At 43.0% G+C, this 19,091-nt stretch overlaps 1 long non-coding RNA gene across 1 annotated transcript; it reads left to right on the top strand.

Moving 5' to 3' along the window:
* Window positions 1-29: 29 nt before the first annotated feature.
* LOC102153058 lies at window positions 30-3,565 on the top strand. The gene is made up of 2 exons (XR_005378429.1): window positions 30-164; window positions 475-3,565. It is a non-coding gene; the product is annotated as an uncharacterized LOC102153058 (long non-coding RNA).
* The last annotated feature ends 15,526 nt before the right edge of the window (window positions 3,566-19,091 follow it).

The raw sequence follows: 19,091 nt of genomic DNA, 5'->3' as shown, positions 1-19,091 counted from the left end.
AGTCCTCCGACAGAAAGTGCGGAGGGCCGGGGGTGGGGGTGGGGGTGGGGGGGGGGGGCTGGTTCTTGCGGGCTCTCGCTTTTAGTGTAATGTTGAGTAAAGTGGTTCATACACGTTCTTAAGGTTCACGGTGGTTTAAGGAGCCAAACTGCTCCGGTTTGCAGGTGAGCAAACAGACCCGGGACGTGAAAGGCCGCCCTGGGTTCCCGAGCGTGGGGTCCCCGGAGGCCGATCCGGAGATGGGCTCCGGCGTCCACGAGCCCAGCAGTGTCGTCCCTGGGAGAGCCTCCAGCAGGCCGTCAGTGTCACGAAGGCGAAACCGACCTGTGGCGGCTCAGTGGCTTGTCAGGAGTCCGCAGGGCAGCTGCAGAGCTCGGGTGCCCCCCCCCCCCCCGCCCGCCGTCCCCGCTGTCACCCCTGCCGCGAGGCCGCCGTGCCGCCTCAGTCACCTGACCTCTCACCTCGTCTCCACAGGAAATTCCTCAAGACCCGGTGGGAATCTGCTGTCGTGACGCAGTGAAGTCACCTAATGAGAGAGTTCACCAGACCAGAGGAAACAGTACGTGCAGCGGGGTCCTGACGAACACATTGCTTCATTCTCCTTAAATCCTCCTTGCTTTATTACAGACGCAATCCCTGGATCAGCCTTCCGAGCTCCTTGAGAGCAAAGGCCCAAGGTTCTATTTCTTTGTCACATCCCAGCGTCTGGCACATGAGGTGCTCATTACGTTGTTGAAATAGTGAACTGGTAAACCCAGAAACAACTCGTGTGTGTGTGTGTGTGTGTGGGTGTGTGCGCGCGCGTGCGGCCCAAAGTCCAGGGTGGGCATGCGTGTTGGCCATTTCCCGTTACACAAGAATTAGGCCAGCAAAATTCTTCGCTAATACCAAGATGTAAGTTTGTTGAGATGCAGGAATAGAGTGACTAGGATGCCTTGGGGATGGTAGGTGCTCGGCAATTACAAATACTCGAATTTTCAGTGTTTTCCGATGGGCCTGCCGGGCACCCTTCTAAGTACTTTATTTTTATCAAGTCATTTAATCCTCAGGACAGGCTTCTTACCCTATTTCACAGAGGAGGGAACTGAAGCCTAAAGTTCAGTAATTTGCCCAAGGTCAGGCAACTAACAGCAGAATCCAGAATAAAGAAATGCAGGCAGCATGGAGCCAGAGTGGGTGTTCTTGATGCTAAATCTTCTTAGGCTGCTAGACTAAATAAAGTAACTAGGGAAGCAGTAGAGTTTCAAGTCTGTGAGGATATTCAGTGAAACGTGTGAAGTTGAAGAGGTTTATTTATTTTTAAAGATTTTATTTATCCATGAAAGAGAGGCAGAGACAGGCAGAGGGAGAAGCAGGCTCCCTGCAGGACTCGATCCCAGGACCCCCGGATCATGACCTGAGCTGAAGGCAGATGTTCAACCACTGAGCCACCCAGGTGTCCCAAAGGGGTTTAATACCCAAACTAAAGACCTGAAATTTACTAAGATTGTAATTTGAATGAATTAATTCCCAAGTGATTGTCGGTAACTGGAGCTACTGTCAGCTCCTCCTGGGGCATATGTGTCCCGGCTAGGTGATTTGGGAAGTTTTCTAGATTGCCATCATCAGGTATCTCAGGAAGGAGATGAGCAGAGAAACATGCACATTGCAGATGTGCCCTCAGAGAGAAGCCTTTTTTTTTTTTTTTTTTTTTTTTTTTTTTTGAATCTCTTATCTTGAACTCTGCTCTGACCTCCAGCTGAAATGGGACATGGCAGTTTTTAAGAGTCATTGAGAGTCTTAGATTCAGCTCCGTTGTGATGGACTTTGAATACCCTTGAATAAAGATAGTAAAGCAGGCAACTGGCTCTTTCAGGTTCTCCCTGTATTTATGGCCTACTTCTTAGTTTTGGGGAAATATTATTACTATGCCACAAATCCTCTGTAAACTGAATATGGGTATAGAGTAGGACTCTTGGAAATTTACACAGCTTTCCCAACTGTTATTTCTATTCATAATTTACAAAAACAAAAACTCAAAATACAAAAGTGTGATTCAATAAGACTCAAATCCAGGTGACTCTAAAACCTCTACATTTTCCTCCACAGAGTAAATTCCATGTTAATTTCTGTGGTTGGCCCCCCCCAGTCCTGTGGTTCCTCACATAATGCATATACTGGTGTTTTGCTCTGCTGAAGGGTTAAAGGAAATATTCTGTCCTCTGCCTTGCCTGTTCGCTTCCAAAGTCCCTTCTCCCCACAGCATGGAGGAAACCTTTGCAACAGGGAGGCCCCTAAGACTGTGTTTCAGCCTGAGGTCAGCGAGGTGCAATGTATCTGTTCCACAAAGTAAGTGTTCCATGGGTGCTTTCTTTATACAGTTATTAACACTAGGCTGTGTCTTCATGATGCCACAGTCACTACAACAATTACTTTAAGAGGCTAATCTTAAACTCATCAAACCCTGTGTTCATTTTGAGGTTACATAGATGAGTCAAAGCCTGTGTGGCTTCACATATTCAACATATTCTTCAACAACTAGTTGTTGGGATCCCTGGGTGGCGCAGCGGTTTGGCGCTTGCCTTTGGCCCAGGGCACGATCCTGGAGACCCGGGATCAAATCCCACGTCGGGCTCCCGGTGCATGGAGCCTGCTTCTCCCTCTGCCTGTGTCTCTGCCTCTCTGTCTCTCTCTGTGTGACTATCATGAATAAATAAATAAAATCTTTAAAAAAAAAAAAAACAACTAGTTGTTAACGGCTTATAGCTAGTTTATATATGCTCTCCAACATGAGATTGTAAGCCCTTATCAGGACAGTTTTGCTAAAATAGGGGAATTGAAGTCTGTTATATGTGAGATCCTATGTGGTACCAACTAAATCTAGCCAACAGCAGTTGTCTTAAATGGCAGCAACTTGCTCATTTCAGAGCCTTCTTAACAGCTGTGAGGGTCCACGCTCTCCTTAGTCTATGTTTACAAGCTTGTCAGGGGCAGAAAAGCAAGGTGTGTGAGGGGCTATGGCAGAGTGTGAGATAACTCGTCCAAAACATCCTGAAGATACCCTCAGCTGAATACCGAGTGTCCATTATGACAGGTGAAAGCTGGAAGCCTTCTTGTGGAATCTTCTGTTTACCCTCAGGCAGAAGTGTGATTAATCAATCCAAACATAAACATCCACACACTTAAGAAAGAACAAACTCTAGGCAGGGAGATTTAGCATTCCCTGAATAGCCTATTTCGATGTTTTGAAAGACTGAGGGAATCTCTTCCATTAACCTAAATCCATCATGTGGCTGCTTGTACCAATTCCCAAGAAGAGCTGGAAGACATCTGGTGACCACATCTGTGTTAAAACCCTCCATGTCCTCTCAAACTATTATTAGATTCAGGATAATTTGCCATGTGCAGAATTTCCCATAATATTGGACTCCAGACTAATCATTCCTCTTGGCAAAAAATGATGGCACCAATTATTAGAACATGACGGTTGTGAATGAGCAAAATAAATTCATCTAAAATTAATGACATATTGTAATACATTTTTTGGAAAGCTTTCATGTATGCTAAATAAAAGAGTAGTTACATATGGGAGGTCCATTTATCTTCTGTAAAAAGTCTCGTGCAACTGAACAAAGCAGAAAATAGGTCCTAAGTCTCCATTGGAAAAACAACAGAGCCATGTGTTTCCATTTTAAAGGGTATTAAATTTGGGGGTGATTCCGTTAACTTTGGTCATTTTGAAACACTTGATGAAAATAATTTCCATTACCGTCGCCGGACGCCCTGCAGAAATACAAAGAGCTAGTAAAGGAAACCTTAAAATATGTACAATATGTACTGTGTAAATCAGAGCAAAACAGAATTAAGTTATTAGCATTTCACATTGTATATAAAACCCAATGACATTTTTAACCATGTGAGATCTAGTTATAAGACCCTTTGTGGAAGGCAGGACTGAATAAATGTTAGCCATAAAACAAATGAGTGCTCTCGGCGTTGAGAAGCTCAAGTGTGGAGTTGTACGTGTTTACTGTATCAGGAAGACTTTACACTGTATGGCTCTGTCATTGTTTGGCTTCTTCCGCCCCCTCCCCGAAAGTTGCTCGGTTCTGCTGCAAAGATTTTCAAGGCTGTTTTGTTGGCAGCTTAGGACACATCCATGACCTTACCAAAGTGTAAGCAAAAGCTCTCAGTTTTACTTTCTCACTTTCTTTTTCTTTTTCTTTCTTTCTTTTTTTTTTTTTTTTTTGCAACAGTAAATCTATTAATTTTACAGTCAGTTGAACAGCAATAGATTAATTTGTTTAAAGTCTTGTGTTCACAAAACCTGAACTGCAGTGGCTTGAATGCTTGAAACTGCAGTGTGGTGGCTGAAGGGTAGACACTCTTACAACTTGCTTGGGAAGGGTGGCGGGCCGTCCACTGTCACCTGCTTCTCTGCACAGGTGCTGACCCCTCGGTCGATCTGGGGCCTCCTGGCAGGGTAGCAGGAAGGCTGGGCCTTTTGTGTGCTACAGAGAACGCTTTTCCAAGGACCGGGCCCGTTTTCTCCAGCAGCCACAGGAAGCAGAAGAAAGAAGAGGTTAAGGGCCACCACGAGGGTCAGGATGGGTTAAATTTAGTTAACATCAGAGGTTATAGCTTTTAACAAGAGCTTCAAGAAAACTTATTCGAAGATGCAATTTGTTTCTTCTTTGTCAACTGTTATTTTTCTCTTTTTGGTCCTATTGATAGTGACAGCTTAACAAAGTTTTTACATGCTGGAGGTTTTCATCCTTTAGAGAATAAGGGATTGTGTTCCTAAAAAGAGATGCAGGTGGAGGACTTTATAAAGCTTCCATGATTTTCAGATTGGGAGCTTTAAAATAGGCTCCCTGCTTGGCTAAGTCAAAAATAATCTGTGAGGGATGTTGAAAAAAAAAATCCCCAATAGAAATGGAGGAATGCTTCAGCAGTCAGACGCAAGGGCTCAAATTTCTAGAAGCTTCTTTGTATTTTACTTTTAACCATCCTAGCATAGCTTTCTCAGTTGTTTTTCAAAATTACCAGAGGCCCCCTCTTAAGTTCCCATACACGTTTCTTTAAATTTAGAGCCTCATACAGACCATAACTAGTTGTATAGTGTTTCTCTGTGCAAGCAAAGAAACATGGCTATAGGTTTCTGCCTGTGTCCTTCACCCTCTTACCATTCTAGTATCCACATTTTCTGTTCAAGGACCCAACTCTTGGTGTTTGGAAAGAGGGTCATGTGAAGAGGGTCATGTGAACTCTAGCCTTTCAGTTGGAAACTCAAACCTTTCAGTAGGTATGAATTACCTAGAACTGATGTTAAGTGTCTTGCTGATCACATGAAGGCCTCAGGTATTAATGAGCTGCATTTCTATGATGAATAAGAGGCTTGACTTTTTGAATGAGTTTCATACATTCATGTGGTTGAGGCTGTAGAATGCTGAACTTGGGTCTCCAGAGCCATGGTTTCTATAGTCTAGTCGGAAGGGTAAGTGTAACCTACACATCTAAGAGCTGTGCGGTAGCATGCATTTTACAACACGGTTGCCTCAGATACAGTGAGGACTCATTTAATTATTATTTGGGAATAAAATGTTTTGTATAAGAGTCTCTTCCAGATACCTAAGGATACCTCTCAAATGAACGCAAAACTTCTTACCATTTTGAATAAAAGTATCTTATATAATGTGTTACAAAGTGTTGCGTTCTGAAACATGGTATAATGAATTTTTTTAAGAACAAGGGTATTATTATGACTACACGTTATTATATGGTGCTATATGATACAGTCGCACCTGTATCAAATGCCACTCCACGTTCTGAACGGCAGTTGTTTTTGAATTTGCTATTTCTACCTGTCATAGGTTTTCTTACTCTTCTCTTGCCATTATACTGCCAACTCCCCCTTCTTGTTGCTATAATTGCTTACCTGGCTTTACAATTCTCCCCCACTTTATAACAGTCTGCCCAAAGTTCAGTCTCACCTGGCCTAATGCAGGGGTTTCTTAGGGGACTTCTGCTCTCCATCTGTCCTTACTCCAAATCAGCCCTCACACCGCAGTCAGACTAACCTTGTTTTATTTTTTTTTTCTTTAAAGATTCCATTCATTTATGAGAGAGAGAGACAGGCAGAACCAGGCTCCACGCAGGGAGCCCCACATGGGACTCGATCCCGGGACTCCAGGATCATACCCTGGGCCGAAGGCAGGCACCAAACCGCTGAGCCACCCAGGGATCCCCAGACTAACCTTATTTTAGTAAAACTCCACCCACATGATTTCCTTCTGGCGGTTTTCCTTGTCCCACTTGCTGAGTTGGATCCTGAGCTGCTGCTTTAGCACTTAACCACCCTCTGCAATGGATCCATAACCTGTTAGCGTTGACAATTAGTTTGCCTGCTCGGCCCAGCCCCTTCCTCAGCCCCCGACAGGGGAGCCTTACAGAGCAAAAGTCCTGTCCTCATTCCTTCATCCTGCTCACAGCTGTTGGACCAGAGGAGAAGCCTGTCCTACAGGAATCCAGTCCACAGACTGTGACAACCTGCACATTCCTACTGGGAGATTTGCTGGATGTCAGAGGGCACTTGTGGCAGAGCTATTAATTGGATATTTATCCTGCTCTTTCCCAGGTTTTAGCTGGGCACGTAGCTGCACAGAGTAAGGATGGTATGTGCAGCCTGTGACAGGTCATGGCCTGATAGAGTTCTGGCTGGTGGAATATATGGAGATATAGTAGGTATATGGAATATACGTACTCCCATGTGACTTATCTTCTAGGTCCTGGGGAGTCCTCATTTACACCTATTATCCCAGTGTAATTACTAATAGCATCCTCATTCACTCTTACATGGTATATCACATGATCACACTAAGCAGCTGTGGTATGTGCAATTTCCAGAAAGTTCTCTTAGAAGGAGTGTGTACTCTTGTCCCCTTCCTCTTTTCTGCCAGCTAAAAGGTGGACATGATGGCTGGAGCTTGGATGGCATCCTGGAGCATGAGGGGCTCATGGAATGGAAACCGTGCATGGCAGAGTGATGAGATAGGAGGAATCTGGGCCCTGACACGCCAGCACACTGTGCTGCTGGATTTATTATCTCTGCGAGAGAAACAAGTCTTTATATTGCAGCTGAACCTATGCCTGACAACATGTCACTCAGACAAAAAGTCTGATAAAGTTTATTTCACGAGTCGAGCTAACCCCATGTGCCAGCTGGAGTTCCTCATGCAGATGAGTTGGTCTGCAGAGAGGAGCAGAATAGAACAGACATGAGGAAGGGACCTTGCAGAAAAATAGGAGATCATGGGGCACTGTGAGAAAGGGGATAGAAGCCTTCATGTCTAACTTTCTAATTCCAGTCTCCACGGAGTCCACTGGTTGGCCTTTCCAACCTGTAGATATCTCTCAGGTGGATTTTCTCACAATAACTTTGTGTTCAGTGCAACCAGACATCATTATATCTTTAACTCTCTCTTCACCCACCACTACTGAGCAGCTAATTGACTACTTGCTGTTCCGTAATCATAGTTGGTGCTGTTCTGCCTTTGTACCTCTTCGTGCCCTGCCTTCTGCTTGGAACACAGAGCCATCTTTCCAGCCCTAGCCCAAATACCACCTCTTCCATGAAGGCTTCCCTTAACCTAACTGGGTGGATTTTTCCTTCTTTGGACCCCTGTCATTTTATGTATGCTTATTCTGTGGTATTTATTTTTCTCCACCTCCCAATATAGTTGCTTCAATATTTGGCATTTCCTGCCTTCAACATAGCGAGTTCCTTAGAGGCAGGGACTGCACCCTGGCCAAGCTGGCTCGAGCACCAGCCTAACACCTACATACCTTTAGTGTATATTAAGTATTTGCTGAAATGTTGTGAGCTGTAAAACACACAACTAAACCTTTTCTAATGGTCTCTGACATAAGAGAAAGCAGACTGTCTTGGATAAAGCATATAAGCTTTGGTGTAGGACTTTGTGTCTTGTAGAGGCTTCCCTTCCCATTTTTTTTTTTTCTGGCTTTGAGTTGAGAGCATTTAATAAGAGACCATTAGGTATTTTATTACGGTTTTAGGAGGAATCTTTCTAAATTACTACGAGAGGCTCTGCTGAGGTCAGCATCTTTTATTGAAACAAATGTCCTTGCTAAGTAGTATGCTTACTACTCTAGAGATTTACATTCTGAATTAGAAGCACAGAAAGTCTAAACAATTTATGAAAACTATCACAGAGAAAGTCTGTCTCATAAAGGAGTAACAATGTGGTCTTTGGATTTCCTTGTATTTACTACATTATGGACTCTACAATTGTAACCTACATCCCATATTATCATCATCATCATTTTCAAAAAGATTATCAGATGATCACGCATGTGTAACATTGGGTTGAGCTTGCTACCTCTAAGGCAGAAAGTTCACAGCACAGTAAAAAAATCCAGTCTAACCATTTCTTTAATTTTCCATGCATAATTGTTGGATTTTATGACTGATTTGGTCAAAGGTTTTGGTATTAACACTCACAGTAAAAAAAACTGACATCATAAAATGGATCCATGGTAATTATAACTGCAATTTTATATAGTCTGGAAGGATGCATCATAAATGTGAGACATGCAACAGAATAATGTGGGATAATGAAGAAAAAGGTATTTGTGCCTCACATTTATGATGCATCACTTATAGACTATAATTGATAGCCTTTGACATTCATAATACCCCTTTCACATTCAACCATCATGTCATGACACACCAGTATACGTAAGTTTATATTAATAATAGCGTAAGTCAGAGAAGTCGGCACTGATTTCACTCATTTAATATTATTTTTTACCAATTAGAATAGATTTGAAATCATTCTTTTTATAACTGGCCCCTAGCTCATTTGCTTTCTTGAATGGGGGAGAGAGCTGCCGAGTGATAGTTGGTATACTGGCAGCTTCATCTTAGCCCAAGCCTGGGTAAGCCAGGCCCCCCAGGCTTCCTGGACACCTGAATGTGGCCAGAGGGCTTGTACACGAGCTTTGGGCAAAAGTGATGACACGGATGAAAGGATAAAACGGATTGAGAAATACATTCATGCTGTTCATGCAACAAAGCCAGAGAAGGAAACAGCAACAGAGAATTAATCTACGTGTGTAAGGACTTCTGGAGAGCCACTGGCCAAGTGCTGGTTGCCCATAAGGCTCAGCAGCAGGAGCGCAAACTGGAGCCAGTGACTTAGGTCCCGCTGGTTTGACCACTGTGTGTCTCTGCTCAGGTTATTTACCTTATAAAGCTGTTTTATCGTCTGTTACGTGGGGATAGAAAAAGTATTTTCCATGTGGACTCGTTAACATTTTAAAAATACACACAAGTGTGAAAACACGTTCAATTCCTGGCACTTAGAAGTGCCTGATGAATAGTAGCCATTAAAGTAACTTATAGGATACAGACCTATGAAAAATAAATGTGTCATTCACAAAAAAGACACGGACAAGCCTTCTGGGAATAGCAGTAGATTAGATTGCATTGGCTGAATTTTTCCTTCACCACAAACCAATCTTTCTCTATCACCTTTTTATTTTTTTAATCCTATAATATGATTTAAAACTGGGTTATAAAAGTAATCTTCCTCACTTTCATTTGAATCCATTTTTCTTAATACCTTGAGCCTGATGTAGCATGGCTTTGCTTACCTAGGCTTCTCTGATTGACTGAATCTTGATTACAAGTAGCCTCAGGCTTTTTACAGTTTTTAGTTATCACCATTTCAAGGTGACAGAGTCATTGACTTCAAAATGGAAGTGTGATCACAAAAAAGCATTAATAAAAAGTTTTCACTGTTGACAATGGATGAATTTAAAGATTTTAAAAATCGAAAGAGAAATACAAATCAAAACCACAAGGAGATCCCACTTCTCACCCACTGGAATGGCTAGAATTAAAAAGAAAATAATACCAAGTATCGACAAGGATATGGAGAAATTGGTACCCTTATAAATTGCTGGTGGTGCGACTATTTTGGAAAAGAGTTTAGGAGTTTTTTAAAAAGTTAAACATAGACTTACCATTAAATCCCAAAATTTCATTAGTTAGATATCTAAGCAAATTAAAACACATGTCCACACAAAGACTTGTACGTGAATGTTCATAGCAGCATTATTCAAAATAGCCCAAGTGTGGAAACAATCCAAATACCCATCAATTACAGAATGGTTAAACAGAATGTGGCATACCAGATGTGGAATACCATTGGACCATTCAAAGGAAGAGAGTACTGATCCATGCTACAACACGGGTGAACCTCAAAAACATTACAGTCCGTGCAAGAAGCCAGACACAGAACAGTTAACATTTGTCCACTTACATGAATTATCCTAAAAGAGCAAATATAGAGACCAAAAGTCAATTAATGGTTGCTTAGGGCAGGGGATAAGAATGGAGAATAATTATCAATAGAAAAGTTTTTTTTTTTTTTTTTTAGCGTAATAGAAATGGTCTAAAATTAAATTGTGGTGATGGTCACACAACTCTGTCTTTTTACTAAAACTCATTGAATTATACACTTAAAATAGACTGCTTTTGTGGTATGTAAGTATTATGGCATGTATCAATAGTATGTATCAATAAGGTTATTTAAAAAAAATAAAAACAAAGAAGGGTGCCTGGGTGGCTCAGTTGATTAAATGTCTGACTCTTTTTTTTTTTTTTAAGATTTTATTTATTTATTCATGAGAGACATACAGAGAGAAGAGAGGCAGAGAGAGAAGCAGGCTCCATGCAGGGAGCCTGATACAGGACTCAATTTTGGGACTCCAGGATCACACCCTGGGCTGAAGGCAGGCGCTAAACCGCTAAGCCATCCAGGCATCCCTAAATGTTTGACTTTTGATCCCAGCTCAGGTCTTGGTTTCAGGGCCAGGAATTTAAGCCCTGCATTGGGCTCTACACTGGGTGTGGAGCTACTTAAAATGAAAAGAAAAAAAATATATATATATACTATTTTAATAATAAAGTAATAAAAACACTTTTAGGAAAATCTTATATAATAAGATTGTCACCTTACCAAATTTCTATTCTCAGTATTGCATTTATTTTGTCTCAGTGAATACTTATTGGGATATTAAATATGAACAGCATTTCTACTTTCTAAAATTATTATTGTGCAAAATGCCATTTGTATTTATCTCAATTATGTGGTAGTAGGTAGAAATGTATTTTTCCCAGTGTGTCAGTATCTCATGAGATTGAGGGCACTCAGATTTCATACTTTGCCTTAGTAATTAAAAAATACAGGGGCACCTGGGTGGCTCAGTGGTTCATGTCTGCCTTTGGTCAGGGAGTGATCCCGAGGTCCTGGGATCAAGTCCTCCATCGAGATCCCTGCGGGGAGTCTGCTTCTCTCTGCCTATGTCTCTGCCTCTCTCTCTGTGTCTCTCATGAATAAGTAAATAAAATCCTTAAAAAATATTTTAAAAATTCAATTACAACAGGATTTTTATGAAGCTTATGTTTAAAAGTCATAACTTTAAAGTATGATTTTGGTTACTGCTGATAGAATATTATGTAAAAGGAAAACCAAAACACAGCTACATTTTGCATTAGAGTGTATATAAATCACTTTCAGTGACAGATATGATATAAATTCAGCCTGTGTACAAATGGAATTTCTTTTATTAATTAACTTATACAAACAGTAAAGCTTATTATCCCAGTAAAGCTGATTATTCCATTATTCCAATAAGAATAGAGATTTCTTACTTTTTTTACCAACTGCCTAAAATATTCTCATGAGAGGAGGCCAGGTTAGAGCTGACTCTTTATAGTCAAAGTGCCTGAGTGTCTAAGGTGTTCCATAGAAGCTGTATCTGGAACACAGTCCTAGAGATTCCAGAATTTCAATCCTGTCATCAGACGCTCTCAAGAAAGTCTTGCCTTGTTTACAAAATAATGTTGCTATGGAATAATTTTTCTGCCCTGAAAATACTGGGCAGAAATACAGGAGTCGGGCTCCTGAGGAAAGGACCCCAATGGTGCAGTGAATTCTGTCCTTAATTCCATGACCAATGGCCCCTCGGTTTCCTGAGGGGGGCAGCACACACAACTGCTGGAAAAGCTGCAAAGGAGAAATGCATGCGGGAGCTGCGTGGACGAGGACCAGGAAGGATTTGCAGGCACAGCACTAACAGTTAGGGAAAGGCCCTGGGGCTACTTGAGTCCAGGAGGGCTTGAAGGGACCCTGGGAAGCACATCTCTGAGCCAGGCACCTGGCTCCCACCTGGCTCCCACCTGTCCCGTAGACCAGCGGCAGGCCTACAGTGGCAGCACTGCACACTCTGAGCTGCATCCCCGGCTGCCTCATTGTCGGCCTCGCTGCCTTCTTGGAAATGACACCGTAAGAGCCACAAACCCGGATGACCCAGCCCAGGGTACACATTGAGGCAGGGGGTGAGGATGAGGAGATGGGGCGCTCAGCCAGCAAGACTGCTGGGCATTTCCCATCCTGCTCCTCTGGCTGTCCCGGACTGCTTCCTCCCCATCGCTGGGGCCTTGGGGCTCTTCCTGCCTCCCAGACAGACACCTGGGTCCCAGGTGCTCTGCAAATTCTTCCTTAACATTGCTTTTCAAGAATGCCTGCCTCTGGTCTTGTGGATGGAGGGATTCTATCTCGTTTTGGAGAAAGAGAATTCTGAGTCAGAAAACTGAGCCTTGTCACTGGGAGTCCTAACCTGAATGATGACTCCGCAGCCCCCACTTGGCCTCGGCCCAAAGGCTAAATGCCCTCAGTGCACGTCAGTGATAATGACATGTGATAACATGCACACACATGTGCACATATATATAACTTACCATGTGCACCACGCACTCGTCATATATTGACTCATTTAGCTCTCACAAAAAGTCCTATGGTTAAGAACTGCTATTGTTCTTCTTATATACCTTTCATATATGGGAAACTGAGGCAAGAGAAGTCAACTAACCTATCCAAGGTCACACAGCAGTGGATGGCAGAGCTGAGATTAGAACATAGAAGGTCTGTCTCCAGAATTCATGCTCTTAGCTACTGTTCCATAAATTATGGCTAAAATAATAATATTGCAGTATGTTATTTATGTAATAATAATTTAATAGTAATTTCTTAAAAGATTTTATTTATTTATTTTTAAAGATTTTATTTATTTATTCATGAGAGACACACAGAGAGGCAGAGACATAGGCAGGGAGCCTGATGCGGGACCCCATCCTCGGACCCCAGGATCACAACCTGAGCCGAAGGCAGATAGATGCTCAACCGCTGAGCCACCCAGGTGCCCCAGTAATAATAATAATAATAATATATTATTATTATTATTAAACAAAATATATGACTAGGTCTTTCTTAAAGTGAATAATAATCTCAAAACTTTCTTTCCTTTTCAAAAACAGTGTAGCTAGGAAAGCTACACTGGAAATCACTTAAACCATGAGATAATCTTTATATTACTATTTACTTTATGCTAAAAATTCTCTGTGTTCAGTGTGGAGAAGAGAGCTTCATAGCAAGAATCAGGGGACCTGGAGATATTTCCTAACTCACTATTTTACCTGCTGTGGTTCCTAGAGCAATTAATTTTGATTCTCGGGACTCTTGCTTCTTCTTCTGTAGAATGGGTTAACAGTGTCACAGACAGCCTTACGAGCATCAAATAAGACACATTAAAATATTTTGAAAGCATCAAGCAATGTACAAATGCATGATATTATTCATCTCCTGATCCAAGTTCCTTTGAAATACTATCTCTGTGTATTTTCTGACTTCTGGGCATAAACTGGAGAGGTCTACTATGTAGACCAGGGCTACTCAGAGTATGACCCATGGACCAGCAGCAGAGCAGTATCTGGAAGGTTGTGAGCAATGGGATTTCAGGGCCCTTTCTCAGATCTACTGATTCAGAAACCGTGGGCCTGGGGACTGACAACCAGGTTTTGAAAAAAACAAGTTCTCCAGGTGATTTTGATGTGTAATAAAGTTTGAGAAGCACCAATACAGACAGTTTTATCATTCATGCATCCATTCATTCACTGGCTTATTCGTTTGTTTATTCAATACTTAGGGAATATCTCTAGAAAGAGCCAGTCACTGTGTTGGAAGGATAAGACACAATTACTATTTTTAAAGAATATTTTTCTCAATGAACTCCTTTGCATTCTTCAAGATTCTGTTCAATGCCTCTTCACGGGCCCAATAGGGGCGCTAAATAGGGGCTGTTACTGCCCAGCCCTCCTGTGAAGAGAAACACAAGTAAATGGCGAAGCGCCCCTCCATGGGCATTTCCTGTATACAGTTCTGTTTGAGCAGACCACATGGTAATGGGTAGAACATCTCAATCCGTAGTGCAGACTGAATCATGCTCACCAACCCTTCCTGATCCTGGGAAGGGCAAGGTCTAGGGACCCTTGTTGAATGCTGATAAGAGTCTGGACCTAAAACTGATGATCTGACTCTGATGATTGCTGCCAGAATCTAGGGCACAGAGTCAAAAAAATGAGGTAAACAATATTCTTTCTAAAATACTCCTTCAAGAGAGCTAAGTTTTGGGACACCTGGGTGGCTCAGTGGCTGAGCATCTGCCTTTGGCTCAGGTCATGATCTTGGGGTCCTGGGATCGAGGCCCGCATCAGGCTCCCTGCAGGGAGCCTGCTTCTCCCTCTGCCTATGTCTCTGCCACTATCTGTGTCTCATTAATAAATAAATAAAATCTTAAAAAAAAAGAGAGTTCAGTTTTGACAGTGGGCTTGTGTGACACTTACTTTGCATTGACTACTAATGTCTGCTACTGTCCCCTGGGAACATGGACAAACTCAAATGGTGGGATACGATCAGGGCTTTCTTAGAAGGGGGAACCCCAAGCCATTCTCCTGGATTGGCACATTTCCCAAACAGAGGCCACTTGGCAAAGTGAAAAAGAGCCTGGGTGTTGCTGGTGGGTTAAACTGGGCTTAGACCCTGGGAGATAGGGCGCTGTTATATCTGGCAGTGTTGAACTTCTGTGTCTTTGCTTACTCCTCTGCCAAATGGGGATAAATAATTTTAATATGTAGCTAGAATGTCACATATATATTTGATACAACAGTTTTATTGATATTACGGTTTTATGATAGAATACTACATGAAGTGCTAGAGGATGGGCAGGTCCAGGGTGTCACATGCTGGTGATGTTGGAACCACTATGACAGAACCATTCACATTGGGTCCCACCAAGAAGAAAGCCTTCAGCAGGACGGCAGCCAAGGTGACTGAGGCTGGGGTTGGGGGGCGGGGGCGCAGCCCCGCGTGGTGTGATGGTCCCTGACGTGGCCTTGCCACATGGGCCATGGATCCTCACCCAATCTTACTGCTGTCTTCTCACCCATAATTTTTTCCCACCTTCTCTCTGCCTTTCTACCCCATAGGGAGAATTTCAGGTCAGCATGGGGGTGAAATGATTTTTTTAATTGGTTAATCATGGAAACTCTTCCCATGTCATTCTTAAACCACTGCTGACTTCTAAATGTAGGGCTAATGCCAGAGCCCTCTGCTAAGTCCCACATTCCTTCTAGAAGATCTCATCTGAGAGCCATGACATGGCGTGCCGCTGGAGACCTTCTGCAATTATATTTGAGCTTTTCCTAGTACTGCTTCTTTGTTTGGAGGTGGGAAGTGGGAGGACGCTGGTGAAGAGGAGGTGTGGAATGTGGAGGGACCAGAGCAGTGGAGGGTGGGGATGGGGCCCGGCCAATAAGACAGAATTGGTTCCAGAAGCACCGAGACTCATTCGAAATATTGATTCCTCCCTGGAAGTCACAGCCCAGCCTTTGTGGTGCTTTCAGAGGGGCTATTTATACATTTTGGTCTCCATGCCTCCTATATTGGTGACACTCCAGCTCTGCTCAAATGGTGTTTAAAAAAGAAAGTAGTAATTATTAGCTGCACACCCAGAAGTGGGGATCAGAATGACTTCAGAACAAAAGCTTTCACATAGTCTTCTACTCCCACTGCTTCAGGGCGAAGCTGGAATCCTCTTTGTTTCTAGCTGAAGCAAGGTTATTGGAATAGATTCAATACGGACTTCTGTGCCCCTGAAGTTCATCCACATCTTGGGGTTTGGGTCCCCTCTCTGGCTTGCGCTGTGATGCTTTATCCCTCATCCCTCACACATGACTGGGGTAGGGAGTGAAGGAGAAGATGCAGGTTGAAATGTTTGATCTTAAAAGCAATCTTTCCAAAAAAAAAAAAAAAAAAAGCAATCTTTCCTTCTCACACTTAATTCCCAGCCTTCCTCCCCATGCCTAGCTCAGCAGGTGATTTACCAGAAACCTGGAGATTTCACACCAAAATATCAGGGAATGCCCGGGTGCTCACCAATTGTGTGACTGAAGGAGAGACCCCAAGTGACAGCAGCAGAAGAACCGTCCAACTGAGCCCTGGTCAACCCTCAAAAGCACAAGAAATATTGAAATGCTGGTCATTTTAAGCCACTAAGTTATGGGGGTTAGAGTCATATCAAGGAAGTGGAAACATTCCTCCTTTGGAAAGCAGAAAGGTAATACTTAACCAAAATCTGGAAAGGCATTTTGAAGCAGAAATCCTATTCTTCTAATAGTATCATTAAAAAATTGTTCCATAAGCAAAAAATGGTATGCCTGAAAAGTATTCATTGTTGAATGATTTAAAAAATTACAAATAATAAAGTGGAGCATTAATAACAGTAAAAATCAACGATGTCCTAAATTATGATACATGGGATATTAACTTGCTTTTGGAAATGATACAAGGGGATCCCTCCTGTGCAACTCAGTTGGAACCAGTGATTTTGAAAAAGCACATATTTCAAATACGGTATTTATTTTTACCTTAAAAGATACACAGTTACATTTCTTTTCCAGCCTTTTTCTGTGGAGCTAAGTCTTCTGAATGTGAGTCCACTGCCTCGAATGCTGTGTAGTCTTGTGCAAATCACACCCATTCTACACTGTGCTGTCAGGAATTAAAGACATCTGAGGGAGCAATAGGAATACAGAATCATCTAGATCCCCTCTGCCCCAGGTTTTTATAGTAATCTCCCTATATTGATTTCAAGAGTCTTTATTTTTAGTGACTCACTCTTACTGAGAATTTCAATTTGGTTTTTTATTGCCTTTCTTGCAGTCATAGTTCAATGGTTTATGTGATCTCTAATTTGATTGTGTGATTATAATATCAGGTATGACTGACAAGGACAGGTATGGGGACAAACCAGCTGCCTCTTGCCATGGTCTCTGCAAGACAGTGGAGGTAGCTCCAGGGTCCTTTGCTCTGTCTGGATTATCCAGACTCACCTGGGATTCTCGAGGAAGAGCTGGTCTCCCCAGATGAGGTCTCTGGGTCCAGAGGCATTGACAAGCCCCAGGAGCTTGTTGGAAAAGGAGGCCTCAGGCTCTGCCCCAGATCTGCAGAATCAGAATCTGCATCGAAGTGAGAAAGTCTGCTGAGGACTCACCTGAGAGGTCCTGGGAGGAAGGTCCAGGCCTGCCACCTGATTTCCTGGGGAGCAAAGCACAGCCCTTTGGGTGTAGGTGGCAGTAACATCCTTCCATGGTAGTCACCTGACCTTCCAGAGTGGCTGTCTCTGTGGGGCTGGATGACCATATGGGTGTCCCTGTAGGAACCCCAGTCCCTAGGAACAGCCACACCATGGGGTGGGGAGGCCCCAGATGTGAATGAACCCTGCCTTGTTTATTGGAAACAATATACTCCTTCTGAAGTGGCCGCTCTTGGGCTTACATGGGAAGCCTGGCTTTGTGGGCATAGAACCCAGGAAATGAAACAATCTCCTTACAAGAGAAGAGACTAAGATTACCAGGTGGAAGGAGCTATCGATCTTCTGTGAAGAAGGATTATCTATGTAAAATCGCTACTACTGGTGATATCTGCTCCCTTAGATTGTTTCCTGCACCCTACTTTTGCAATTCAGAGCTCTGTAGTGCATTGTGATTTATGACTATAGTCCTCAAAACCCAGTTGAAAACAAGAAGCCCTTCTTAACATGTACCATATTGCTAAAATCCCTCCCCCAACAATTGCCAATAATAATAATAATTCTTATTTAGTGCTTGCTAATGATCTCCAGCTGGACGTGATGGAAGGGGATTTAAATCCAAGTCTGACTGACCCTGTGGGTTGAGTTCTTAGCCATTATGCTCTGAGGCTACTGTGTGTGTATGTCTGCACTGCGCTGGGTGCTTTCCATGTTCTTTTTCATCCTTATGAGGGCCTGAGACATATTCCTTTTCTTAGATATTTTATTTATTTATTTATTCATGAGAGACACAGAGAGAGAGAGAGGCAGAGACACAGGCAGAAGGAGAAGCAGGCTCCACGCAGGGAGCCCGATGTGGGACTCAATCCCAGATCTCCAGTATCACACCTTGGGCCAAAGGTGACGCTAAACCGCTGAGCCACCGGGGCTACCCAAGACATATTCTTTTATCTCCATTTTCCAGGTGAGGAACTGGGGCTCAGATGTCACAAAGCTAAAAGTAGCTGGCTCAGAATTCTAACCCCACCTCTGTCCAATTCCCAGCCAGGTCTTTCCCACCACCCCAACACTCTCCTGGCAAAGTCAGCATCCATGTGGAAACACAAATTCGTCTGGCACATGGAAGTGAAGTCCTTTTGGAGATGGACTCAGGATGTCACTGCTGGGAGAAATGATTCAGTTGAGGGTCTTCCAATGTCAGGGTCTATGGACAACTGGCTGGCTTGGAATGGGTGGTACAGGATCCCTGGATAGAGATGAAAAACCAAGTCCCCCAATGTGACTTGACTTACCCATGGTCACAGAACTAGTTGGTGAGGGACTCAAGCCCTCAGACTCTTGTCTCTCCTCAGCAACATCAATCACTAACCCCCATGGGAGCCCAGGAAACTGACTCTGATGGCTTACTTTTCAGCAAAATCTGGTGATTAAACCCTGCATTCTTCATGACCTTGGCCTTTGATACACAAATGCTCTGGTTTCTGAAATGGAGAGGCAGGCACAGACTCCATCTGAGCTTTTCTGCTGGTTCATCCATCTCTGAAACAAAGAGAGCCTTGTGGTTTTATTTGGATGGGGAGGGGCGCAGTTCCGAA

This window comes from Canis lupus, chromosome 25 (genome assembly GCF_011100685.1).
Source record: "Canis lupus familiaris isolate Mischka breed German Shepherd chromosome 25, alternate assembly UU_Cfam_GSD_1.0, whole genome shotgun sequence".
NCBI lineage: Eukaryota > Metazoa > Chordata > Mammalia > Carnivora > Canidae > Canis > Canis lupus.
The sequence above is the reverse complement of the archived record's forward strand: the minus strand, read 5'-3'. Positions and strand labels throughout refer to the sequence as shown.